At 46.5% G+C, this 27696-nt stretch overlaps 1 long non-coding RNA gene across 1 annotated transcript in view; it reads left to right on the forward strand.

Annotated features, from left to right (window-relative positions):
* LOC132226437 (uncharacterized) overlaps window positions 1-16893 on the forward strand; it is a 100394-nt gene extending 83501 nt beyond the window's left edge. Inside the window, exons 2-4 of the long non-coding RNA XR_009451055.1 lie at window positions 12534-12660; window positions 13587-13709; window positions 16699-16893. This is a non-coding gene — a long non-coding RNA (uncharacterized LOC132226437). The remainder of the gene's footprint in view (window positions 1-12533; window positions 12661-13586; window positions 13710-16698) is intronic.
* The last annotated feature ends 10803 nt before the right edge of the window (window positions 16894-27696 follow it).

Genomic DNA, 27696 nt, shown 5'->3' on the forward strand with positions numbered 1-27696 from the left:
AAATTTCCAATATCTTCCTTTTTGTCCTTTCAATGTTGCTTTTTAAGATTACCTGTTCTGCCCAGCTGGTGTGGCTCAGTGTTTGAGCATCAACCTACGAACAGGTGGTCATGATTGGGTTACCAGTCAGGGCACATGCCCAGTTTATGGACTCGATCCCTAGTAGGGGGCATACAGGAGGCAGCCAACCAATGATTCTCTCTCATCATTGATGTTTCTATCTTTCTCTCCCTCTCCCTTCCTCTCTAAAATAAATAAAAATATATTTTAAAAAAGATTACCTGTTCTTATTTCATGGATGAAATATTTTCTTATTTCTTGTTCAGTTTTTGCCCTACAACTCTTTTGTTCAAGTTGCTTTCATCTGTTTGTTTTGGCACCTGCCTTTTATATTATAGGTCTTCCTCAGAGATCTCTTCATATTTGGCTGTCGCTTCATACTTGAGAATGGGTCATGGAAAGGCTACTGGAAGCCCTGGGTGAGAGGGAAGAGTTTATTTGCTGTGGGTTTTACTCTAAGGTGTTTTGGCTGTGTCGCTTCACTATGGAGCTTCCCAAATCAGTATGCTTAGGTCTTATCTCATGCTCTGAGTGGATTTCCCAGAGAAGGTTTTATCAATTTCCTTCCTGAAGAGTCATATGTCTGCTTGTCTGTGATCTCAATGCCAAAAGGGAGAATAAGGGTAAGGGCCTCAACACCGAGAACCTAAATTTTCATGTAACTCCCCGTTTTCATTATGGTACTTCCTCTTTCTCCCAATATGCAGTGATGTTCTATGCTGGGGTCCAGCCCCAACGGGCCCAGGGGTTCCCCAAAGGTGTGGACGGAGTCAGCGAAGAAGGAATGACACGGAGACAGCGTTCAGTTGATCAGCAGCCTAGCCAGGATCTCTAGCCAGGATCTCCAGCCAGGTTCTGTGTCCATGTTCTCTTGCTAGGTTCTCCAGCCAGGTTCTATAGCCATGTTCCCTCGCTAGGTTCTCCAGCCAGGTTCTGTCCAGGTTCTCCAGCCAGGTTCAGTCACCAGGTTCTAGTCAGGTTTTCTTGCCATGTTCTATCCAGGTTCTGTAGCCAGGTTCTGTCTCTAGGATCTTCAGCCAGGTTCTCTCGCTAGGTTTTGTTTCTAGGTTCTGTGGCCAGTTTCTGTCCAGGATCTTTTGCCATGTTCTCTCCCTAGGTTTTGTCTCTAGGTTCTGTGGCCAGTTCCTGTCCAGGATCTTTTGCCATGTTCTCTCCAGCGAAGTTCTTCTGTGTCTAGGTTCTGTGTAGGTTCTGTGTCTAGGTTCTGTCTTCTAAGTTCTGTGTCTAGGTTCTGTGTTCTGTTGTCTTGTTACATCTGTATTTATACCAGTTGATTCCAATCCTATCAATCTCTATTCCAAAGGTTAGGGGGTTTCTTATCTCCATTCCAGGGAGTAAAGATTATGTAGCTTAAGCATGATTGTTCATAGTTAAAGTGATTAATTACCCGCCTGGCACTTAGTTAAGGGGTTTTATTCCCTCCCTAACTTCAGGGGAAAATCCCTACCTGGGGATTCAACCTTTCTCAGAGAGGTGACCTTGGTTAAAACACATAGTGCCAAGAAGGTGAGCAAACATATTAAGGACAGTATGCCATATATGCCAGGTCCCTTGAAACAGCAAGGATGGACCGGCTCCCGGCAGTTCTATGGTCCTAAGAGCCTAACTTTTACCTTCTTTGGTTAACAAATCTCCAGTTTTCTGCCAGGGTAAAGGAAGGAGCAGTCATCAGTGGCATCTAGAGATCTCGAAATCTCTTAGACTTCTCTCCTGATTTTAGCTCCACCTTTACTTTCCCTCCCTGCCCCATTTCCAGAGGTATCTGGTGCTAACTGTTGGGTGTTTCATGATGTAAACTGGATTGTTCCTCTTATTTCTCCAGTTTTCTCTTAGTATTCATTATCTGCAGACTGCTTAGTCAGTGACACATTCATCCACCTGCTCTCCAGCTTCCAATGTTTTGTTGTGTCATTCCTTTCCAGAATATTTGTCTTATGGAATAGGAAGAAGAGAATAATATATATGTTCAGTCCTCCATATTTAACCAGACATCATTAAGATCTGTATTCTCACCCAGCTGGTGTGGCTCAGTGATTCAGTTCGACCTATAAACGAGGAGGTCACAGTTGGATTTCCCATCCTGGCACATGCCCAGGTTGTGGGCTCAGTCCCCAGTAGGGGGTGTGCAGGAGGCAGCAGATCAATGATTCTCTCTCATCACTGATGTTTCTATCTCTCTCTCTCCTTCCTCTCTGAAATCAAATACACACACACACACACACACACACACACACACACACACACACTAGTGGCCCGGTGCATGAAATTCGTGCACAGGGGGAGGGATTCCCTCAGCCCAGCCTGCACCCTCTCCAGTCGCGGACCCCTTGGGGGATGTCCGACTGCCGGTTTAGGCCCGATCCCTGGGGGGGCTTAAAGTGGCAGTTGGACATCCCTCTTGCAATCTGGGACCACTGGCTCCTAACCGCTCAGCTGCCTGCCAGCCTGATCTCCCTAACTGCTCTCTCCTGCTAGCCTGATCATCTTAACTGATCTCCCCTGCCAGCCTGATCCCCCTAACTGCTTTCCCCTGCCGGCCTGATTGCCCTTAACTGCCTCTGCCTCGGCCGCACCACCATGGCTTTGTCCAAAAGGACATCCGGAAAGTCATCCGGAAGTTGTTCGATCTAATTAGCATATTACCCTTTTATTAGTATAGATTGATTTCAGAGAGAGAGGGAAATAGAAACATTAATGATGAGAGAGAATCACTGATTGGCTGCACGCCCAACACTGGGGATCAAGCCCACAACCCAGGCATGTGCCCTGACTGGGAATTGAACTCTGGGCCCTTCAGTCCTCAGGTGGAGCCTCTATCCACTGAGCAACAACGGCTAGGGCTACACTTTCCCTTTCTGCTGGGACGTGTTCTGTCTGCTGGAGCTGAAACATTGAGGCTGTCTCACTGGGGCAGAGTGGGGTGCACTGGGCAGCTCAGGGCAGAGTGGGGTGCACTGGGTTGGAGCAGCCGGAGCCCCCTGAAAGCTGGAGAGGGGCCTCGTTTAACACCCGCACTGTTTCATGGCTGTGCTGCCTTGCAGTTGAGCGGCCACACTGTTGGGCTGTGCCACAGTCAGCAGGAGTTTACACAACTGAACTGTCTGCATGGATATCTTCCTCCTCACCACACCCCCAAGCTAGGGGTTCCTCTTATGGTTGAAGTGACACTGACCATCCTTGGTTGGTAGCCCAATCGGCCACCTTGGAAAGAGAAGTGGGGAATCCTGATTTTACGTGAATGCTCCAATTTCTTAAGTTGGCAACTAATGCGAACTTCAGATATTTGGGCCAAACCAGAGAGGTAGTCAGACCTGGTGTTCAGGCCACTGGGTGGCACTTGGCTCAGCCCAGCTGTAAAGGGATCCTAGGCGCCTGGGCAGGTGAAGGGGTTTGGGGCGTGCTTGGGTAATTCTGACATCACCACACTTGTTTTTTGTTTTTTTTCCACTGATCACAATCCTATCTAATAATAGACAAACATGGTAATTAACCATACCTCTGCTATGCTTCCCATTGGCTAATCAGGGTGATATGCAAATTAACTGCCAACCAAGATGGCGGCCGGCAGCCACGCAGCTGAAGCAAACAGGAGGCTTGGTTGCTCCAGTGATGGAGGAAGCCAAGGTTCCCCACCTGCCGCGGCCCAGCTCTGAGCTCTGGATGCAACAATGTTGCAATTATAGAAGCTAAACAAACCCAGATACCTGCTTTCAGCCAGCTGGCCTCAGAGCTGGAGCTGCAACAAAGTTTCAATTACAGAAGGTAAATAAATCCCAGAATTAAAACAAAACAAAACAAAACAAAACCAAAAAAAAACAGAAAAAAAGGAGAGACTGGGAGCTTCAGTTGCAGGCTTGGCCTGCCTGAAAACAGCCCTCAGCCCCTCATCCAGGCTGGCCAGGCACCCCAGTGGGACCCCCACCCTGAAGGGGGTGCAGGCAGCCTGAAAACAGCCATCAGCCCCTGATCCAGGCTGGTCAGGCACCCCGCAGGACCCCCACCCTGATCTGGGACACCATTCAGGGCAAACCAGCTGGCCCTCACCCGTGCACCAGGCCTCTATCCTATACAATAAAAGGGCAATATGCAAGCTGACCCTAACAGCAGAAAGACTGGGAATGACTGGTCACTGTGACACACACTGACCACCAGGGGGCAGATGCTCAATGCAGGAGCTGCCCTCTGGTGGTCAGTGCGCTCTCACAGCGGGGAGCTCTGCTCAGCCACAAGCCAGGCTGATGGCTGGCAGTACAGCGGTGGTGGTGGGAGCCTCTCCTGCCTCCTCAGCAGCGTTAAGGATGTCCGACTGCAGCTTAGGTCTGCTCCCCGCTGGCAAGTGGACATCCCCGAGGGCTGCCGGGCTGCCAGAGGAATGTCTGATTGCCAGCTTAGGCCCAATCTGCTGGGGAGCAGGCCTCAGCCAGCAGATGGTCATCCCCCAAGAGGTCCCAGTCTGCGAGAGGGCACAGGCTGGGCTGAGGGACCCCCCCCCACCAAGTGCACAAATTTTTGTGCACCGGGCCTCTAGTTTATTATAATCTGTTGGCAGCATAGATAGATATTAGTTACCAGAGCTATGTCTTCATAGAAATGGACAGTATGTAGCCATTCTATGAGGAACTGTGTGCACTTAATCATCAGCATGATCTTCCAGTTTCTTTCTTTTTTTGTTTTGTTAATGAAAATAAGCTTTATTACATCAAGTGATAAATACATACAAAGATGCAAACAGTATTAGTCACTTTCTTCCAGATGTTTGGATCCACTGATGGGAAAGGCAGAACTGAAATCTACATACATCCTTAGGAGAAATTTCAGGGGTCCTTGTCAGGCGAGGTTCAATAAGTTGCTCTTTCTTCTCTATTTATAACTTGTGCATTTTAAAGATTGACTTCAAATTACTTATGAGATGCAGTAGAGCACTTCCTAGGTTCTCAGACTCTTGCATTCCAGGCCTTGATGTCCCTCTGAATGGATATAGAACGTTTGGGAAGGAGGGTCAGAGTGGAGGGAAACAAGATCCAACCAAGTAATATAGACCACACTTGGAAGCTGGAGGATTGACTGTTTTATTTCTGGGTGGTAGTGAACAGGAGGAAGACAATGAAGGCCGAGATGAGGTTTTCCAACCTCTTCTTCAGGAGGCCCTTATTTTATAAAGCAAGTCTAGGATAGGGTTGTCAGAGGTCCTTGCAAAAAATACAGACCTTATCTCTCTGTGTGAAATACAGTTTCAGTCAAAATATTTATTGAAATGTTTCAAATGATTTCTTACTTTTAGAAAGAATTATGTCACTGCATGTGAACCTTATAGAAAAAAAGTTGAAAAATTATTTAGTTCATTTTACACAGATCCAACTCACATTCTGCTTTTCTCATCCACACATTATTATTTTTATTGAAAATTCTTTTTACACCTTCATTTGAGACAGGAACCTATACACAACACTGAAACAATTTCAACAAATGTCAACACAAAAGTCAAGAAGAAATACACCAGGTGTATTTTCTGAATCAATAAAAATGTTATTAATAATAAAAAAGACATTTGCAGTTTTTAAATTTTCATTTTGCTGGGCAGGAAGCCAACATTCTGGATAATCAGTTTAATATCAGACACTCAGAATCTGAGTTGAGAAGGAAGGTTTTCTTCATTCTTTGTCCTTGAACTTAAGGTTAGTGGCTATTCCTTCAGACTGTGATGGGGGCCTTCCTTGCACTCCTTTAGTGAGGTTTCTCAGGACTGAGCCTGTGAAGGGACTGGGGCATTAGCCCAGCTCTTTGCTGTCCCCTCAGAGACCAGGCTAAGAAAAGGTTCAGGAATTAGGGACTCTAACCTGTGGCTGAGTGTCAATGCAACCTTAAACTACAGCTCTCAGCTATTTATTCAGCTCAGGTGAATTTTAGAGGTTAAAAGGCCTTCCTACTTTTTTCAGGTTGTCAGATTCAGTTGTTTGAATATAGTATTTTTTTTTAAAGCATTTCATCAGTGAGACCAAATAATAGTTTTCTGCCTCTATGATTAATTGTTGAATCCTCGACCCAATTAACTAAGGCAAACTTCAAATTTGCATTATTACTGCCCTTTCAGAATCCAATGGCGCTTTTAAAAAAGCGCTCAATGGCTCATTTCAGCTCTACCTAAAAGTCCTTACAGTGCAAATGTTATTTTTGGCTGAGGGCATATGCTTTCGTCTATGTCCCCAAAGCTCCCCACTCCCCCCCCCCGCCCCCCGCCCCCCCAGCCCAGCCTGTGGAAATGCAGCTTTGCTGAGTCTATTCAGGCCCCTTCACATTTGCATGTCTATCAGCGGGCTTTCACAGCCCAGTGGCCCCAACAAGTACTTTCCAATGGCCGTATTGTTCTTCAGAACCTCCCCAGATCAGAACTTCAGCTTCCTTCTCCCTAGCTGTTTCAAATGTGGTTGAAACACCTGTTAGTTTTCTTGGAGTCCTTTGCTTCCTACGTATAGGAATTGTCCCCCTCCCCCCCCCCCGCCCCCCCACTTGCTGAGATGTCTGTTTGTGAGGAAATGCTTGAATTTGCTACTTGGCAAAGTCCTTAGAGTTTTATATGACACTCTTTGATCCTCCTTATTGCTTCTTTCCATTTCATTAAAAAAAGGCTGGACTGCCACATGGATGGGAGAATGAAAAATACTTGTTTGCTCCCCTCTCTCTATAAACTTAAAATTTCTCCAGAGTTAGAGTCTACATGAATGTAAAGTGATTATATCGATAATATTGTGAAGCAACATTTCAGATTAGACTATCACCATGTTCAGGGAGATGAAGTAAAGTCTACCACAAATTCTACATTTTGACAGGTCAGCCCAATGAGCCTTACAAAAGAGTTGGGCAAGACGCTGTCTGAGTAGATGTTTGTTCTGACTTGTGTGGTTATGAATGGGTGATATATGTGTCTCTGTGTGTGTATAAATATGCCCATATATATGCATACATTACACATATGTATTTATTATAAGTATGTGTATGTATTTAAGCATATACAAATTCATGAATACTTATGCATTGAAGACAAAAATAAAATCTTTCATGTGTTTTGTTCTTAAAATCTATACTTTTTTAAAATATATATTTTATTGATTTTTTTACAGAGAGGAAGGGAGAAGGATAGAGACTTAGAAACATCAATGAGAGAGAAACATCGATCAGCCGCCTCCTGCACACCTCCTACTGGGGATGTGCCCGAAACCAAGGTACATGCCCTTGACCGGAATCGAACCTGGGACCTTTCAGTCCGCAGGTCGACGCTCTATCCCCTGAGCCAAACCGGTTAGGACTTAAGATCTATACTTAAAGTCTGCACACGTGGTCAGCTCATCTGTAAATCTATGAAATGCTTTTGCATACATTAATCTGGTACATCAGACCTGAGAGTAAGACAGCCCACTATTTTTATTTTCATGCTATGAATTGATTATTATCTTTATCATTAATAACTACATTATCATTCAAATACTTGGAAGCAGACCCAGGCTTTGTGACTTCTGGCCTTTATGGCCCTTTCCTCCTTGTTCCCAGGTTGGTGACTACCTCCCCCCAAACTGCAATTACGTTATGTGATCGTCAATCACTTTCATTGAGTTAGAATTTTAATATAAGAAGCAAGTTATTAAATGAAGTTAGTGCAGGCAGTGCTTACTATCTTATGTGTAAAATAGCTTTAAGTGGTTTATACTCATTGCGTGCAGTGAAGTATTCTGTGTTTTAAAATTTTGCATCGCTGCTTTTTCAGCAATTTTGCTTCACAACCCAGAAAGCTTTACTCACTGTTTCTCAGAAGGGGGCAAATTGGTGTTTAGGCTGCTTTCAGTAAATCATCTTTGGGTTTCTGATTAAATTGTATATAAAATATGTATCCTGTGAAGTCACCCAAGAGAAATGCCATTTTTGGGCATTTTGTGATCATAACCAGAAAAAGCTAAAGGAGTAGAGTCTAAGGAAGCACGTAAAAGCCTTACCTGTCCAAATGAATGCCCCTGGTGTTTATTTAGGTATTCAGGCCGAGGTCCCCAGGTCCCCCCGCATCCCTGAGCCACTCGGATGACCCGAGGGACAGCAGTGCACGAATTCAAAGCGTGGCCTGGTTTCCTCTGGGGGCCCCTTTCCTTTCCTTCTGGATGGAAAGATTTTCTCCACGGATGGGCTCTAGTCCCTGAATTCACCGCCGTAGGCAGTTCTCATTCCTCCAAATAGATATTTTTCTTTCCTAGGTTTAGAGGGAGGTTGGCTGTGGGAAAGAAAAGTTGGGACTATCTAAAGGCAGGATGAGAGGATCAAAAAGTCTGCTGGAAAAATGATATTCCTAAGAGTCAGAGAATCGGCCACACTGCCAATGGCTTCGCTCCTTGGGAAACGCTTCTCAACTGTGCAGGGCCGGAGATGGGATTAGACACAGCCCCCGCCTGTGGCCGCACAGAATGCTCATTCAGCTCGGGGCTCTTTCTGCCCCTTTTCTCTGGGGAGTGACCAGGAGAGAGGGCAACCGTGTCACCGCGTTTCCCAAGGAGCAAACAGTGGAGGTTGCCAGGGGTCAAAGGTTAAACACTGGTGTCAATAAAGTGAAGGGGATTTTGGGGGGGGGGGAGGAGGAGTAGGTCAGTAGGGAGGTTGGGGAAAAGGTGGGGGAGGTGAGAGCCCTGCCTGTCCCTGAGTTGAGAGAAAACAGACTGGCCACTCCTCCCTCCCCCCTCACTTCGACCCTGCATTTGTGCATTGGTGGTTGTGAGCTGATCTTTCCCCTCCCTCACTTCCTTCAGCCTTGTGGTTTGGCATTTGCTCAGTGCTATATACCATTATACACAGGATGTTCACAGGAGATGCTTGTTAAATCGTCCTGATCCTGTCGAGACTTTGGCTCTTCTAGAAATTCTCTGCTTTGAGTATTGGGACATGGTTTTTTTTTTTATTGCCCCAACGGTTGCTAGTTTTTCTATACTAAATGTAGGACTGATATTTGGAAGAATCTCTAAATCCATCAGAATACTCTGAGAAAAGTAAAGAATGAAGTTAGGGCTTATTGAAAAATGAACTTTCTTGAAAACATGGGGTTTCTAGAAAATAATGCATATATATATATATATATATATATATATATATATATATATATATTTCCAGCCTGAAAACATTCCAAAATAATTTTGCTACATTTGGGATGAGTGGCTTTTCAAAGTCATTTTGTAGGACCCAGTTTACTTACAGAGAATCTGTTTAGAAAGAAAGGCTGTTTTCTTCCCTGTCCTCATGTCAGCCTTGATGGACCCTCCTCTGGAGCTGAAAAGAGGCTCCACTCAAGGCATAGGAGAAAAAGGACTCAGTTACCTCTTGAATCGCCTTCAGGGTTGTTGCCAGGATCGTTCTTAGAGGAATCTGCCACCTCCGTCAAGTGGAGAAAAGTACACTGTGTGTGTGTTCTGGTGGAGGGATGGAGGAGGGATCCCCATTAGGGTACCTGGCTGGGATTGGGTCTACCTGGAGGCGATATTGATTTATTTATTTGGCAGCTTCACCTCTGAGTTCCTGACTAAATTTAAGACCTTCCTACTTGGGCTTATATTTTCTTACCTACGATGTAGGAAAAGAAGAAGAAGAAGAAAAAAGGGTGATTTATCTCTGTGTACTACCCAGAGCTATGGGGATGGCTATGAAATTCTTAGGGTTCAGAGAGGAAAAAGAGAGAAGGAAACAGAACATCCTAAGGATAAGAGGAGAAAGCAATACAGAGAAAGGACTGGCAGGGAAAAAGTAGGATAGGAAATTCTTGGGCAAAGAGAGAATGAAAGAGAGGAGGAAAGTGAGAAGGAGGGATGAAGAAAGACAGAGCAAAGGAAAGAATGATTCCCATCAGACAAGTCAGGATAAGCCTGAAGATCTCACCTTGGGGAGACAGGGTGAGCTGTGGCTTAAAAATCTTCAGGGATCTATTTTCTTAGATGTCCTGGAGACAGAATTCCAATGCCTGGAACACACCAATATATGCTCTTTTTGTTGTGCAGGGTCCTAGGCCTGGAAGGAGTGAAAGTAATAGGTTTCAGCAACAGGCTTGTTATAGGAACACAACCCATGGGGCTGGGTGCGGAGAGGATAGATTCTCAGGTTGGGGAAAATCTGTGTCTGAAGTGGGACAAAACTTCAATGTATTTGAAATCTTACATTTTAAAACACATTATACTATTACTAGAGGTCCAGCTCGCTTCGGCTTGCCTCAGCTGGCCACCCCACCCATCGCCTCTGGTAGCTCTCTGCCCTGCCCTCCACTGCTCATAGCTCTCTGCCACTAGTAGCTCGCTGCCCAGCACCGCCCACCGTGAGAGCCGCTGCTCGTTTGGTCGTGATGGCGTTTTGGCATGACAGCCACGGGCCTTTTATATAAGAGATTTGCTATCAGACAATGTATGTAAAAAATCACTATAAAAACAATCCAGATAGAAGTCTCAACCTAACACTACCATGAATGAACTCATGTGTGACCACTCCCAGCTCCCACCTTAAAAACATGTTAGCCAATACTGTGTGTGTGTGTGTGTGTGTACGTGTGTGTGCGTCTTCGAGAGCCCTGAACAGTCCTTGGGCTTTGTTACTGGCACACCGTGTTATAATAATGTTATATTCCCTGCCCAAAATGGAGCTTCATACACAGTCTAACCCTGGGATGGATTATTTCAAATTAGACTATTCTGGGAAACCATGGAATCACGTAGGCCTCAGTGATTCAGCCACAGACCAAGTGCTCCCTCCAGGTCCCCGTACAGTGAAGGAAAAAGAGAGCAGGGAACAGAGAGGAAAAAGAGAGAAGGAGCTACTGATCTCAGGTCTAGGGATTTCCTTCTTCAAGTGAGAGTCTGAAGAACCCCAAGGGCTCTTCCCCCAAGGGGTTTCCTCTGTGTCTGCACAAGAGCCAAGGAAGGGAAAGGGGAAGTAGGGAGGGAAGCCCACTGGCTGGGAAGCCCTAACAAAATGCAAGCACCTTCCTGCCCCACCCCCTTTCTACCCCCCACCCCCACCCCATCCCCTCTCGCTACCCCCATCCTGATGCTAACGCAGGGTGTAATCTCACTTCTAAACACAGAATTACAGAAAACCAGGGGGGAAAAGCCCCGAGAGGAATAATTAATTTCTGCTTCCTCATGCAAATCCTTTGGCCAGTCATTTAAGGTTCAGAGCAGGACCAATTCAGCTCCTTGTGCAAATTCCAAACTGAAGGCATTTAGAAAAGAAGAGAGAGCGAGAGAAGAGAAATTGAATGGATTTACTTTTCTAAGAACCAGAATTAACAAAGGTTCCATTTTCCATGGTTATGGGTTTGGCTAGACAGCCCTTACTGACAAGCTCTCCAAACACATGTGCTGGCCTGTTGAAAAGGCCTCCGTGTTGACTGACAGATAATTGAAGTGACAAATTGTTTCATTGTATTTGGCAGGGAGAGTGCTGTATTAGATAATTATGGGGAACAGAGGAGCTCTGGGGTCTCAGGTCACAAGACATGCCTGACCCTATTTTCTGAAAACTCTGAATGGAGTTCTTGGTCCCAGAGGACCTGAGTGTGAGGCTCTCTCTTTTTTGTTGTTGTTGGTGTTGATTTTTTTTTTCTTCCCCTTTACCTCCCCCTCTGCCTTCATTCCCCTCCCCGCCCCCTTTTCTGATCTAATGATTAAGAGCTAAAGAATGCAGAGGTCCCCAGATCTGAGAGTACAGGCCTTACTCTCACCCCAACCCCAACCCCCATTCCGTGTCTTTTAGAAAAAGAGCATGTGGATTTTATCTCCGGTAGCAAGTTTGCAAACTCTTCTTACCAGCTGCCCACCAGGGCCTGAAATGGGGCTGGGACAAGTAAGCCAATTCAAATGGTGGCTGCTGGCTTGGGGTGCATCCTGCTTCTCTGTGCAGCCTAGTGACGTGGCATTTTCTGTGTCATCAATTCTTTCTGACCTTAGTTTTCCTGAGGGAAAATCTGGGGACAGAAGAGCCCTAAGAATTGTTTGGTAGTAGAACCATCTCATTTTCCAGCGGAGCCTGGAGAGTGGACCACACAGTTTGTTGGTAGAGAAATAGCATAAAGTAGATCTCAGGTTGTGTCCCCCACCCCCAATCCAGTGCATTTTCCCCCAAACCTTCTGGGAGAGAATGGAAAACATATATATGAGGGTAAAATACAAATAACCATGTCTGCCTCTGTTGTCTAGCCCCCCTTACTGCCACATGAGCCTACAAGAAACTGGAAGTGGCTTCACACAATATTTAACCGCATGTATGGATGGGGACCCAGGGAGTCATTCTTGGGGGTGGGGGACACCCTCAGAATAGAGCTAACCCTCAGAATAGAGACGTCCTTAGAAGGTTCAGCTGGGAGCCCAGAGCAGATCACACTTACTTTTTTTTTTTTTTTAATCCTCACTCAAGAATAAGTTTTCATTGATTTTTTTTTTCAGAACTAGAAAGAAAGGGAGAGGGAGAAAAACATCAATAATCAGTGACTTCATCCCAACTAAACCTGCAACCTGGGAACTTTTCGGTGTCCAGCATGATGCTTCAACCAACTGAGCCACACCAGTCAAGGTGAGCCTCCCATTCTCACAGGGGAAAGCGAACGGGTTAGTATCTCTGCTTCTGGCAGCCTTCCTTCCACCTGCAGCCTGCTTGTGGAAGGATAGGGGACATTAGTGAGATTGGGGTGTGAAGATTTTCAGTCACTGGTTCTCTATAGAGTCTTCATGCCTCGGAAGATTCCCTTTCCTTTCAAAGGGAAAGGTTTTAGAATTACACAAACTCTCAAGAATCATTATTTTCAGTTGAATTTTAACTTTTCCACAGAGTCTTTTTCCCCTTTCTTTTGATTTTCCACTCTTAAATATAAGTCCAAAGAACCTCAGAAGGTGGTTTGTTGTTTGGTTTCTAAACAAAGAAACAAAGAAACAAACAAACAAACCAAGTAAAGTATGGTGGGAACATCTGAAAATTTCTGTAGAGACCCATGGACTTTTTCTGATTATTTTTTTAAAAACCCAATAACTTAATAGCTTCCTAGTGGTTTTAAGGAAGCTATTCTCTGAATCAAAAGCCACTGTACTGAATTTAGGAGTGGCTTTACAAAGAAAGCTGTCAAACCCCTTTCAGTGACTTATAGGAGATAGGTTCCCAACAGAAAGCATTAATTGGGGGATCGTGAGTTTAAGGGGAAAGGGATAGAGGCAGCCTAGTGTCAGAAGTGAATAAAGTGGTTTTAGACTCTTGGAGTAAGAGAAGGCTATGGCACAGCTCTGTGGTCGAGTTTGCAAGCATGGCTGCAATCAAGCTCCTCCCTCTCCGTGCTTGCATACTTCTCATCCCTTCAAGAGGTGGAATAGAATTCCCCTCCTCTTGATTCTAGGCTTACCTTCATTCCTTGCCCGATCAATATAGGATGTGGTGGAAGTGACTTTCAGGGGCTTAGGCTACGTCATAAGCACCTTTACAGCTTCAATCTGCATCTCTTGGAATGGTAGCTTCTTGGGACACTTCTTCCCGGACCAGCCATCATACTGTGTGAAGCCATATGGAGAAGCCACATGAGGTGCTCTGGTCAACAACCACAGCTGACCTCCAGCTGACTATCAATTCTCAGCCATGTGAGTAAACCATATGAGATGTCCAGTCTAGCCAAGACTTTAGATGACGTTAGCCCTGGTCCCCTTCTATCAGATCACAATCCCATGGAGGATCCTAATGAGAACTGCCCAGCTGACCCAGGCAACAGATGCATGGGAGATAATAATACATTGTTGTTTTAAACCACTAAGTTTTAGAGTGGTTTGTTAAGTAACAGGTTAACCAGAATAAACAATGAGGCATTTGCCCCTAAATCCCTGTGTCTAGGAAGGTGCTAAAGAGAGAAAAAGGTCAAGTGATGTAGGACATGCAGCTGGCCCCAAATGCTTGGAAGTCCAAGGGGAAAGCCTACATTTCTCTCTCCTCATGAAATAGATCTGAAGGATTCACCCTGGTAGGAAGCCCTAACCCACCCCTCCCAGCACACACACATTACCTATGGGAATGAGTATTAACAGGCTTGAAGGGAAGGGAGGATAATTAATGGCCAGAGACTTGTAAGTGAAGGCTTGCATCCAGAAGCTGGGGAGGCTTGCAAAAATCCAAGGTCATCAGATAAACAAGCTGGGAACCCTGTCAGCTCTGTCCCTGGGCTTTTCAGTGTACCTGGCCCAACACAGAACTGGATGCAGGAGCAAGTATAAGCTAGTGACATCAAAGGCCCTCATTATGGCTTTTCAATCTCTCTTGCCCAATGGATTTATTATTTCCTGTTCTCTTTTCTGTTACTCCATCCTTTTGCATCCTCTAAAATTGACACTTCCTCATCATTTAATGACCTCTTTGGGGACTGATGATCTCAGCTCTTTTTCTCATACTAAACTTCACTTTTGGAGCTGGGATCTCATTTGTACCCACATGCAAATCTGGCTAATACTGTGGTCGGCAAACCACGGCTCGCGAGCCACATGCGGCTCTTTGGCCCCTTCAGTGTGGCCATGAAGTTTCAATCGCACTGTATGTGCGCGCCTGCACGTGGTATTTTGTGGAAGAGCCTATACTCAAGGGGCCGCAGTTTGCCGACCACTGGGCTAATAGATACGTGCCTTCATGGGGCCTCAGCCCTGGTCTCTATGTCTTAGGAAGGAGACTGTTTACAACCTACCTGCAGAGAATTGTCTTTTCTGAAAGGACAAAGAAGAGATGAATATTCCTTCAGAAAGCTCAATATGACAAAATTTATATTTGCTATTAGGTAAATTGGAGAGTTGTTCATATTGCAGGGGGTGTGTTTTTAAATGTCCACTAGTGCATTTAAATATAATTTGATTTAAAAAAATAAGCAAGATAACATTTCTTCAGGCCATATTTAGTATGTAAGTGAGAGGGACAGATGTTTATAGGAAGGGGATCTAGCAGAATGTGCCTCAGACTTAAACAAAGGCAGCCCTTGATTGATTTCTCACAGGGGGGGTGGGTATTTTTCTACCTTCTGAAGTTAAAAACAAACAGCCAAAGAGTTGAACAAGTCCGGCTTTCTGCAGTCAATTCACTTCACCAAGTACTTTTTCAAGAACCTATGTGTGCCCAGTGAAATACGCCAAATAAAGAGTTTCAAATTAGTAGAGCAGGCTCCGAAAAAAGCCATCTTCAAACTATAATAAGGCAATACAGATTTTACTATTTTAAAAGGTGTAAGATAAGGCAGTACTCTTTAATTCTTTATTCTACACCATTTATAGAATAGTAGGCTGATAGTCTTAGGTCTCAGGAATGGAAAATGAATTTTGCCAAATAACCTAGAGAGAAATGTAAAGATATGGAAAAACCTATATATTATACTTTAAACTTCTGCCTCAGGCAAATTCATTCTCAGGGTAAATCGAAATCAAACTCAAACAACTAGATAAATAAACTAACCAGAAAAAAAAATCTTGCTCGCACCCTCCCCCCGCCCCCCCCAAAAAAAACCCACACAAAAATCCAACAACACTAAAAGAAAATTGAAAACATAAAAGGCTTTGTGGAAGGAAGCTACAGTTAGAATGGAGGGGAAATGGGAACCCAATTTGATTTGAGTCAATTCCATTCAACACAACCCAATCCAGTCCAATCCAATCTATTCCAATCTAACCCAATTCAATAAATACTGAGTGCCTACTATGTGCCTGGCAGAGTGTTAGATTCTGTGGACTCAGTTGAGTGAGACACAGTCTCTGCTTCCAAGAAGCTACATGTGCAGCTTCTACATGAGGATCAGATGTGCATTCAAATGTTAGCAAAGGGCCCTGGCTAGCCCATTGCTTCCTGGCTGTCTGGGAAAGTCCTTGCCCTTATGACCCCACCTCTGTGCTGCCAGGTTCAGCATGATGCCCTCTCCTCTGCAAGGAGTAGATGCCACTGATCTGTGTGCGTGGTTGTGGGGGTACATGAGCAGTGGTGGCTGGTCAGGTATACCCCATCTTTCCCAGCACATCTGTTAGAACTTGAATTTCATTAAGATCCCCCCCCACTTTTTTTCTCTTCCTACTGTCAGAGTAGCACAAATAATAATTATTAAAGTCCCCTGCCCACTATTGAAATAAAATACAGCCAGAGAGCTAAAGCACAGCCAGTCCATTGAGAGGCGACTGAAGCTGGGTAAGACCAGTAATTCAAAACAGATGAACGGTACGGCAAGTACTATGGGCTCAATATCCCAGGCTGACCCGACCTTTGAAACTTGCTGAAAGTTATCCTTGAAACTCCCCAGAACTCCTTGAATAACTTCTGTAAAAGGCTTATTTATCACAAAGTCATAAATAATATTTGCTAGATATTTGCTCCATCTATCTAGAAAATGAATTAGGCTGGAAGACATGAGCTCAGTGGCTGAGCTGGGCTGGGGGGTGGGGTGGCCAGGGTGGTGGGGTGGCTGTTAACAATTCCAGTAGGAACAACAGAGAAGCTGCAGCTTTCCATCTTCCATAAGTGGGGGTGGGGTGGAGGGCTGGGGAGTAGGGTAAAGATAGGGCTGCTCAAGGAATTTGATTCAATACAGTAGATTTTAATTTCATTGCTTCTACACAGGTGGTTGTAGATGGCTGTCAAGAGACATAGCTCTGGCCCTAACCGGTTTGGCTCAGTGGATAGAGCATCGGCCTGCGGACTGAAAGGACCCAGGTTTGATTCCGGCCAAGGGCATGTATCTTGGTTGTGGGCACATCCCCAGTAGGAGGTGTGCAAGAGGCAGCTGATGGATGTTTCTAACTCTCTATCCCTCTCCCTTCCTCTCTGTAAAAAATCAATAATAATAATAATAATAATAATAATAATAATAATAATAAAAGAGACATAGCTCTGGTAAATAATTGAACTGATAACTTTTTACAATCACCAAATTGTTTTGAGGCAAGAATCCTAAAGACCCTGCCCAAGAAGCTATTGATGCTCTGTGACTGTCTTCTGTGAAAGCTGGGGGGTTCATTCATTCATTCACTCATTCGTTTATTCAATGGAAAAATCTATTCAAAGGCATCATCCTAGTTCTGTAGGAGATATAAAGATAGAAATGACTTAGTTACATCTTTCAAGGAATCTTTGTGTGAAGGGAGACAGGAAAATATATGAACACCTGGGACACAATGTAGAAAGTGATAGTATGTTAGGACAGGCACAGAGACAGAGCTATAGGAATTGAGAGGATATTGAGATGACTTCCGACTCATGGAGGGTGGGAGGGTAAGAGGGGGCAGGATAGTAGATGAAAGGATTTCTAGAGTAGGTCCCACTGAGCAGACTCTTGAAGGCTGGGTAGAATTTGGCAGGACAGAGGTGAATCCAGGCTTAAAGGAGTGTGAGAAGATCAAATATAGACATGTACAAGGATGGTCCCAAATAGGCTATAAATTAAAAAAGGTGGTGGTAGGGGGAGGTGGAGAAACTAGGGCCAGAAGACTCGACAATAGTCCTTGTAAGAGCTAAGGAAGATGATGTTCATAGGAATGAAGAGAAAGGTATGATCCTCAACTATTAGAAAGGGTAACAAATAGAAGTTGGCAACTAATGTGTGTGTGTATTCGGAATTAGAAGGAAGATGGAGGAATCCACAAGCAATAATGTTTAGGTCATTTCCTATTTTGAGCTATTAAAGACAAACCTCACTGTTTGAGCCTGCAAGCTGGGAATTGGGGAGGAGTAGGGAGGTTAGGAAGATAGTCTGCTTGGGAGAGAGTATCACTAAGGATCATCAATAGTATCTTATGATGCTGACAAATGGGGACCAGGAAAGGTGCTGGAATGTTTGCAGGTGAAGGGAAGGAGCTAGTGGGGAGAAAGGCTGAAGAGAAAGAATGGGGTTGACACACAGAGTTAGGGTGTAAGAAAAGAAGGGATATGAAAGCCTGCAGGAAGAAGAGATGAGAAATGATGAGTGGGTATCCAGAAAGATTTAGAGGGGACAGGGGAGTTGAGAGAATTCCTGTCCTCATCCTGATCAAGTCAGTAGGAAGAAAGGGCTCCTGTGAGATCTTGGGAGGTGACAGGTACAAGACACAGCTTGGCAGGGAGTGGAGTCAAGCTTTCTGCATGTTTGTCTCTGTTTTCATTCTGTATCTGAGGCCAAAAGGCTCCAATGGGGGCTTGTACCTCTGCCATTTGTTCCTTGGAGGATGGAGCTCTGCTCTTGACTTGTGATTGAGTTGTTTGTCTTTACTGGGGAAGCTGGGCTTTGTGATAGGATGATGGTTGAATAGATTGGCCAAGGAGCTCTCTCTTGGGGATGCTCTGAAGATCCTGTCTTGCTTTTCTGTTTTTCTTAGTAGCTTTCCTGTGTTGACTGGCAGTGGACATCTGCTTTCTGCATGGCATAGGATCATTTGGTTGTGATAAATGATATCACTCAGGTGCTTGTCATGGTTTCCATTCTTATCTTAGAGCATTCCAGGTGCAAAATCACTTGGAGGTCATATGGCCCAGGAGCTCCCAACCTGTCAATCCAGAAACCCAGATCTGGGCCTAGTCTCCCAGCAGCTTCCAGTCTGAGAAGCCCTCCAGGTTTAGGGAGGGAGCTGGTGGACTCCGGTGCAGACGGTGATGCTGTGACAGAGGAGCAGGGAATGTGCCTCAAAGCAGGTCTGGGAACCACGAATTTAGAACAACCTCCAACTGGCAACATAATGAGTATAGGGCCTAGTCCTGGCATAGAGTAGCAGATAATAAATATATGCTGAAATAAAAAAGTGAATAAACAAATTAATTACATTAGGATTATAGTTCAGTTTCCTGTCTTGCACCCATAAGACTTTTCTCTCCAAACATCATGTTCTTTAGGGATTTTTTACCTTAAGGAGTTGCTTCTTTCTTACACTTCTCATTATCCCATAATCTTCCCCCAGACCTGAGGATCTCAATATTCTTTAGGCACTTTGAGTTTTAGACCTATATTCACTCATTCTCTAAACTCACTCCGTATTCACTCACCCCTCGTTTTCTTTATTTCATTGTTTATTTATTTGCTTACACATCTGTTAAAATATTTATTGACCATCCTATATAATAAAAGCTTAATATGCAAATTGACCAAATGGTGGAATGACCAGTGAGTGGGGGTGGGGCCAGGTAGTGGGTAGGCAGCGCCAGGCCAGCCAAGGTGGGTCCCAGCGGGCAGAGGTAGGGGACAGCAATTGGGGGGGGGCAGCAGTGGGTGACTGGTGGCAGTAGAGGGGCGATTGGGGGGGCAGGGTCAGCCTGCCAGTCGCCTCCCGCAGAGGGAGGCCTAAGCTGTCAGTCGGACATCCCTCAAGGGCTCCCGGACTGCAAGAGGGCACAGGCCAGGCTAAGAGACTGCCACCCCCTCACCAGTGCATGAATTTTTGTGCACCAGGCCTCTAGTCTATTATAATGAGGCAAAAAAAGAGATATTTTAGATGATTTTGTAAGAGAAATGTATTAGTAAGAGACAGCCTGCCTGGTGGTTTATTTAACCCTTGTGGTAGATTGCAGAAATGGTCACACTCTCACCCCCTTCTTGGATTCACACCCTCTTATGCTCTAATTCTGACTGCCCTGCCACTCAGAGACTGGGCTTTGTCACATGACTTGCTTTGGCTGCTGTGAAATGAGCAGAGGCTGACCAGCACTCTGCAGTGGGATTTGTCCTCTCTTGCTATTTTTGGAACCCTGTGACTGCCAGCATTTGAAGAAGCCTGGGCTAGCTTCTGGTGATGAGAGACACATGGCCCAGTTGCCCCTGTCATCATGGCCAACAGCCTGCTAATGACCAGACATGTGAGTGACCCCATTATGTTTTGGAGTTGTTTGTTTTGGGGTAGTAACTACCTGATACAACACTCCTTCTCATTGTCCTTGAAGGGGTTGTGATAAAGGAGGATTCCATATCTTTCCATCCAAAAATTTATGACATGCCTCATGACATGCCCATATCTACAGCCCCAAATAATTCTGCTATAGATTTTTAAAATCATGTTCACACTTTCCTGAAAGCCACTTGCTCTCTTACAACCTCTGGGCATGAAATCAACAATAAATATTGATTGGATTCCCAGTCAGAGATAGGACAAGACTGCAAGGTGTGAGTAGTTACCACCAGATTCCGAGGTCTGATGGGAGTGGATACACCAGAGGCAGAAGTGAGCATTTGAGGGGGGCACCTACCGAGGCTCCCTCACAGGACACAGGAGACCTGTTGCTTCAACCAGGCAGCTTTGCAGACTTGAGTCCATTCTGGCCAGTTCAGAGCGCCACAGCCACCCCGACCCAGGAGGATCCTGTGTCTTTAAAGGGCCAGAGGTGGTTATCCTGCTGCAGGCCCCCAGGGGGCAATACCTCTGCTTGCCCATTTAAGAGTCCCTACTAGGCGAGGCAGGGTCTCAGTTTCCAGGGCATGAGTGTCCAGCTGAGGAGTCTGTGCTTTGTTACACTGAGGGGACAGTCCCAGACGGTCGGGCTGGAGCCTGCTTCTGGAGTGCTCTGTGACTCAGTGGTCCCTGCATCAGTGAAGGGAGAATTTTAGGGGTAGGATACGTGCTTGGTCCTTCAAAGAAGGCAAAGAGGATGAATAAGTGAAGCTGATAAGTAAATAAATGATATTGATAATGACTGTAGTAATACCATGATAATAGTAGCCACAGCTGGGATCAGGGCATGGCAAGCTCTGTGAGTGGAAGTGAGGGAACACAGCACTTTGAAGCTGGGTTTTTGCACGCCTGCCTTGGGCCAAGAAAATGCAGAATTTATATTTGGCATCTCTCTCTCTGACTCTCCCCCCTCCATCCATCAGGCTTCCCTCACCCCGCTCACCCTGACATTGAACACCCAACATCCCTCTCCCCAAATTAAAGTGTCCCCATCCTGTCTTAATCCTTTTGGGGTCTGTTCTCTACCAACAACAGTTAAGCCCAGATAACGGCAGCCCCACTAATCTGTCGGTTACCGCGAGTGTTCCCGTCCCAGATAACAGAACTCATTACTGCAGACACTTGGCAGGGCTTTCAGGAAGGCTCTGTAGCAGCAGGCCTGGGGCTGGAATTTAGTTTGTACCCGAAGGTCACGGAGCAGTGCTCAGACAGATGGGGTCTCATAACCTCTCAAACCAACCGGCTTGGAGGTGGCAGTTCAGCTTCCTCTGTGTGTCTGACGCTGACCTCTGGGGGCACACAGTCTGATCCGCTGCAGTGGAAAAGCCACAGGCTGTGGGGCCAAGTGAATCTGACTTGGCCTCTTCTAAGCTCTGTGACTTAACAGCTTGACTTGATGTCTCTGGACCTCAGTGTTTCTCATCTGCAAAATGGAAAAAATGATACTCACCTTGCAGGCTCACTGTGAGAATTAGAAAGAGTATATGGAAAATGTTTGCCCACTGTGGTCTCCCACGGCGGTGCTATGGGGGCTCCTCTTGGCTGCAGCCATGGGTGTGAGGATGCAGAGGGCCCCGAGGTGCAGGCCTGCGGGTCTTGGGTCTGGAGCCAGATCCTGTGGGGCTCAAATGCTGGTTCCACCCCTTATTAGATGTGTAACTTTGAGAAAGTTGCTTTTCTGGGCCCCACTTTCTTTATCTGTGGGAGACAGTAATAGTCCCTATATCACTGGGTTGTTATAAGGATTAAGTGAGGTATGTGATAGAGCTGGCACTGTGCCTAGGTGGCAGGAAGGTCAGATAGGACAGGCTAGGGAAGGACTTTGCAGGCTGACTGCTGTGGGCAGAGTGCTAAGGGCTGCAGGGGCCCGAGTTGCTGGGGGAGAGCAGGTGCCTGCCCCGCACTCCTTAGCTCCAGAGGGTCACGCAAGCTGGTCACAGGGTCTGAAGGCTCCAACCAGATTGCTGTAGGAGCCAGAGCACTGTGGCCTGCAGGGCTGCAAGAGAGCTCCCAGGAGTGATTGCCAGGGGTGGCAAGAGAGGTTTAGAATGAGAAGGAAGGAAAGGAAACTCAGCATTTGTTTGGCTCCTACTGTGTGTGGAGAGGGAACTAGACACTTTGATATACATTATCCCGTTTATCCTCAGGGCCACCCACCGGGTATATTATAATGAATGTCCCCTCTTTACAGATGAGGAACTTGGCTTGCAGAGGCCACAGGGAGAGTGGGTGATGGGACAGGCCTGTGCTGGACGCCAAAGCTCGCGCTCTGTCCGCCGCAGCAGAAAGAGCCCTTTCCTGGGCACCGTGGCTGAGTCATGGCCTCTGAGTGGCTTTAGTCACAGCACTGTTTATGGATCTTGCAGTTAGGAGGCACAGGAAAATAAGACTCATAAGACAGGTTACTGGGACCCTTTGAGGTAAACTTGTGAACTGGGTTCATCAATAACAGACACAGGTGGGGCCGCACCACCTGGCGTGGGCAGCCAGGCCGCTGCCCGTACTGACATGGCCACTGAAACCACAGATGCTAAGGCATCTCCCTCCTTTCCCCAGAGACTCTCCCTGACCACAATTCTGATCTCAGTTTGTTTTCTTACATGTTTCACTTTTTCCCCCAGAAAGGGTACAAAAATCTAAAAACAAAACAAAACCCCCAAACCTCAAAATAAAATAAACAACCAGGAACCTCAGTGAGATGGGAACTGCAGCACATGGCATTGTGGTTAACGGCAGCGTCATTGTTGAATGTGGCTTTTCTTGTCGCTCGGCATTGGCTTTTGTGTGCCTGTGCGGCATGGAGAATTTGTCACCGAGAGTGACAACCAGTGACTCGCTGGCTGAGGGGATCGTGTGTGTCTCCTGCTGTGTGTGGTCACAGTTAGCTTCCGGGGTGTCGGGGCCGTGGGATAAAGGGGCCCAGCAGGTTGGTCTGCCCCTCAGTGATTTCCTGTGGGGGCAGTGGCCCTTGAAGAAGAGGATTTCACGGGGCAGGGCCACCCCTGCTCTGTCTTTGCAAATTTCTTCCTCAATGAGCCCAGGCCTGTGTGATGAATGCAGCTCAAGGGAGGCCCCAGGCGGGGGTGGGGGGTGGGGGTAGGAGGGGGGCAGGAGGAAGCCATTCAGAGGAGGCCTCCACTTTTCCCATCCCATCTCCACTGAGCCAGGCCCTTCAGCGCTAACTAGGATGCTGGTAGATCCCCAGGGCAAAGAGCCTTTTGTTTACTCACTCATTTACATTTCTTCCTTCCTTCTTCCCACCTTCCTGCCCTCTCCTCCCTCCCTCTCTTCCTCCTCCATCCATCCATCCATCCATCATCCATCCATCCATCCATCATCCATCCATCCATCCATCATCCATCCATCCATCCATCCATCCATCCATCATCCATCCATCCATCCATCCATCATCCATCCATCCATCCATCCATCCATCCATCCATCCATGCATCCATCATCCATCCATCCATCATCCATCCATCCATCCATCCATCCATCATCCATCCATCCATCATCCATCCATCCATCCATCCATCATCCATCCATCCATCCATCCATCCATCATCCATCCATCCATCCATCCATCCATCCATCCATCCATGCATCCATGCATCCATCCATCCATCCATCCATCCATCCATCCATCATCCATCCATCCATCCATCATCCATCCATACATCCATCCATCCATCATCCATCCATCCATCCATCCATCATCCATCCATCCATCCATCCATCCATCATCCATCCATCCATCATCCATCCATCCATGCATCCATCCATCATCCATCCATCCATCATCCATCCATCCATCATCCATCCATCCATCCATCCATCCATCATCCATCCATACATCCATCCATCCATGCATCCATGCATCCATCCATCATCCATCCATCCATGCATCCATCCATCATCCATCCATCCATCCATCCATCCATCCATCATCCATCCATCCATGCATCCATCCATCATCCATCCATCCATCCATCATCCATCCATCCATCCATCCATGCATCCATCCATCCATCATCCATCCATCCATCCATCCATCCATCCATCCATCCATCCATGCATCCATGCATCCATCCATCCATCCATGCATCCATGCATCCATCCATCCATCCATCCATCCATCCATGCATCCATCCATCCATCCATCCATCATCCATCCATCCATCCATCCATGCATCCATCCATCCATCCATCCATCATCCATCCATCCATCCATCCATCCATCCATCCATCCATGTATGAAATTGTACACGAGTTGGGGGGGAATATACAAGACTAGGTCCCTGCCCTTTAGGAGCCTTCCATCTAGGAACACGGACGAGACCAATACACACATAAAGCAGGGCATGTAGCAGAGTATAAATTGCCACGAGCATTCAGAGACCAGATCTTGCCAATGTGGGTCAGGAAGGGAGGGACAGGTGAGGGGCTTTGAAATAATGAAGGAAACAGGGTGAGCCATTCGAGATACAGAAACAGCAGGGTAAAAGGTGGAAGGCGGAAGCCTGTGGCTGTTCAGGGCCAGGTGGGCTGTTTGGTTTGGCCACGGAGTGGGAGAGAGTGGGAGTGAGTGGGAGGGAAGGCTGGAGGGATGGCCCTGGAGTTAAGCTTTGCTGCAGGAGGAGTCAGGATCCACCCCAGGCTTCTGGGTAGGCGTGTGGCATGTCCAGAGCTGTGCTTTGGGATGACAAAGCTGGCAGAGACAATGGCATCGCGAGGGCGTCTTCATGGCTCTTCTCAGATGCCCCGTGGGTGAGTCCACACCCACTCTCACTCCTTGAGCCTTGAGGGGTCCTTGCTGGAGCCCTTGTGGCCAGGCTAGGCCAGCCAGCCATTCCCCTGCCAGCTGGCATCCTGCTCTTCCTGTCCCATATCTCTTGGCAGTGGCCAATCCATGCCACACACATTAAGGTGGAAAACCAGCGAGAAAGTACTGCCCGGTGTGGCCATAGGACTAAGGGATGGGTAAACCTTTATAGGAGAAAAACATTGGCCAGGAGAACTTCTCAAAGTCTCTGGGAAGCAAAGTTTGAGGCAATTAAACTTTGTCAGTGATAATGAGAGGGACCACTTGGTGGGTATAAATGTCCCAGTCAGGACTGTCCTTTAAAAAAAAAAATTTTTTTTTTATTGATTTTAGAGAGGAAGGGAGACGGGGGAGAGAGCTAGAAACATCAATGATGAGAGAGAATCATTGATTGGCTCCTCCTGCAAGCCCCCTATTGGGGATCAAGCCCACAACTCGGGCATGTGCCCTTGACCATAACCAAACCCAGGACCCTTCAGTCTGATGCTAGTGGGGAGGCTGATGCTCTATCCACTGAGCCAGACTGGCTAGGGCAGGACTGTCGTTTTTAATGAAAGGTCAGCTTACTTCTTAGGTACTATAATGAGCGTTGAAAGGAATTTTGTCCACAATAATTATCCCTCCCCCTTCGGTGCCTTAAGTGGGCACCATTAAGCATTCTTTTGGTTTAAGGAATATAAACTCCCAGCATGTAAATCCCGTCTCTAGGAAGAGTAACACATTGAGAACTGTTGAGTCCCTAACACCTCAGTTCAAATAGACTCCTTAGGTTAGCAAATTCTGAGGCTACTAGCTTCTGAGAGATCAGCGCCCAGCACTAGATGGATACAGAGCATTTTTTAACAGTTAGCAAGCATCTATTGTGTGCAAAGGTCTAAGCTGGAGCTGGAGCTGGGGGAATAAAGATGAATACATCCTAGTCACTGTGCTGTAGGCACTGAAAGGGTCCTGCCACCCAGCAAAGAAGAAAAAGCATTGCTACCATTTTGCAGGTGATGAGGGCCGAGTATTACTTGGCAGACATTGGTATGCTTTTAAATGCATTATGCCATTTAAAGGCATTAATACACCCTTATAAGATAGCTACTAGGATTATCACTACTTTAGGCTGAGGAAACATGCTCAGAAACATATGTAAATAGTGTTAAAAATCAAAAGAGGGGGTCTAGGGGGACACACGGGGGTTGGAGAGGGGCCGAGTGCAGTGTTTATATCGTAACTATGCAGTTAGGAAGTGGAAAGGCCATTCTAAACTGCTTCCTTGGTAGTGAGATCAGTAGGAGAAAAGCCAATCAGACTCTGAGGCAGTAGAGCCAAGCAGATGGGAATCAGGGCAGACCTGAGGGGGTCCTGGCAGGGTGGCTAGCCAGGGGAGGGGCTGTGCATTGTTCACCCCCGAAGCCCCACGCCAGCGTAGTGCTTGGCCATGGGAGGCACTGAGCCAGTGCTCACTGGGTTTGCTCTTCTTTTCTCATGAGTGGATTCGGAGAGCAGGACCCAAAGCAGCAGTTGTGGAGGCCTGTTAAATCTGTGGGGTTAACTCACACTGAGCCCAGGTCGCGTCCCAGATGGGGCCTGCCAGCCCTCACATATAAGAGAGGATCGACCTCATTCTTTCTCTCGGATGCCATGCTACGTTGTGAAGCAGCCCTAAAACCAGGTTGAGAATAAAAGCCTCCTCTGGTGGATCCTGGGAGGATGTGTATGCACATGTGTCTGTATGTGTGTGCAGGTGTGCATGTGTGCATGCAGCCAAGCTCTCTTGGTCCCATGCAAACATGGGGGCTTTCTTTCCTTGGAGGGCCGGTGACAGCCCGGCCTCCCATTCCCAGGTTGGAGAAAGAGCATTAATCTTCTTGACCTGGCACTGGTGGGGGAGGGGGACTGGGGACTGGGACCTCTCAAACCAGGTTGTCCCTGTGAGCAGAGATCCTTGTGTTCTTTGGCTGTTTGAATAAGCTTTAGCTCACAAGCCCAGGGCATAAAAATGTCAGGGAAGACTTGGAAGAAGGGTTACTTGAAGAAAATCAAGTAGTACTATAAAAAAGCAAATCTCATCTCTCCTTTTCCTTCTTGCTTTCTCTGCAGGGTGGCGGGGGAGGGACTCTGAGCCCGTGGAGGAACCTTGAAGTATTTTCTGAGAACAAACACCCATGTTCTTACTAGGAGGGTGCGAGGGTGGGGGTGGGGCGCTCCTGCAGCAGAGAGGGCAGGCCTAGTGAAGTCTAAACTTGCAAGCAATGGCTTAAAGAAACTTTTGGCAAGCTGGTGGGGCCTCCACTGCTCTCTATGGAGTCCTCCTTGATCTTGATGGTCTTACTTAGGTTATTCCTCTCCTTTAACCCGGCCTCTGCAGCCACAGTGTGGGGCTAGCCAAAAAGAGCTCAGATCCAGAGACCAGGCAGGCCCACAGGGGTCCTTCCTCCCGGACGAGGCCCCATTCACCTGGAATCAGAAAGGCAGGATTGGAGTGAGGAGAGGGGTCGGTGGTCAAGAAACCAGACACATTAGGTAGAGAGACTAGGGCAAAGAGGCAGTGGCTTCCATTGCCCTGGAGTTTTATCGGTGAAGATATTGCTATGACATATGTCTGAGATTTTGCTGCTTGTGGATTCCTCTAAGATTTTTATGGTTTCCCATCTTACATTTAAGTCCTTTATCTATTTGAGTTTATTTTTGTATATGGTATAATTTGGTGGTCTACTTTCATTTTTTTGCATGTATCTGTCCAATTTTCCCAACACCATTTATTGAAGAGACTGTCTTGACTCCATTGTATGCTCTTGGCTCCTTTGTCAAATATTAATTGACCATAGTGGCTTGGGTCGATTTCTGGGTTCTCTATCCTATTCCATTGGTCTATATGTCTGCTCTTGTGCCAGTACCAGG

The sequence above is a fragment of the Myotis daubentonii genome, chromosome 2 (genome assembly GCF_963259705.1).
Source record: "Myotis daubentonii chromosome 2, mMyoDau2.1, whole genome shotgun sequence".
Lineage (NCBI taxonomy): Eukaryota > Metazoa > Chordata > Mammalia > Chiroptera > Vespertilionidae > Myotis > Myotis daubentonii.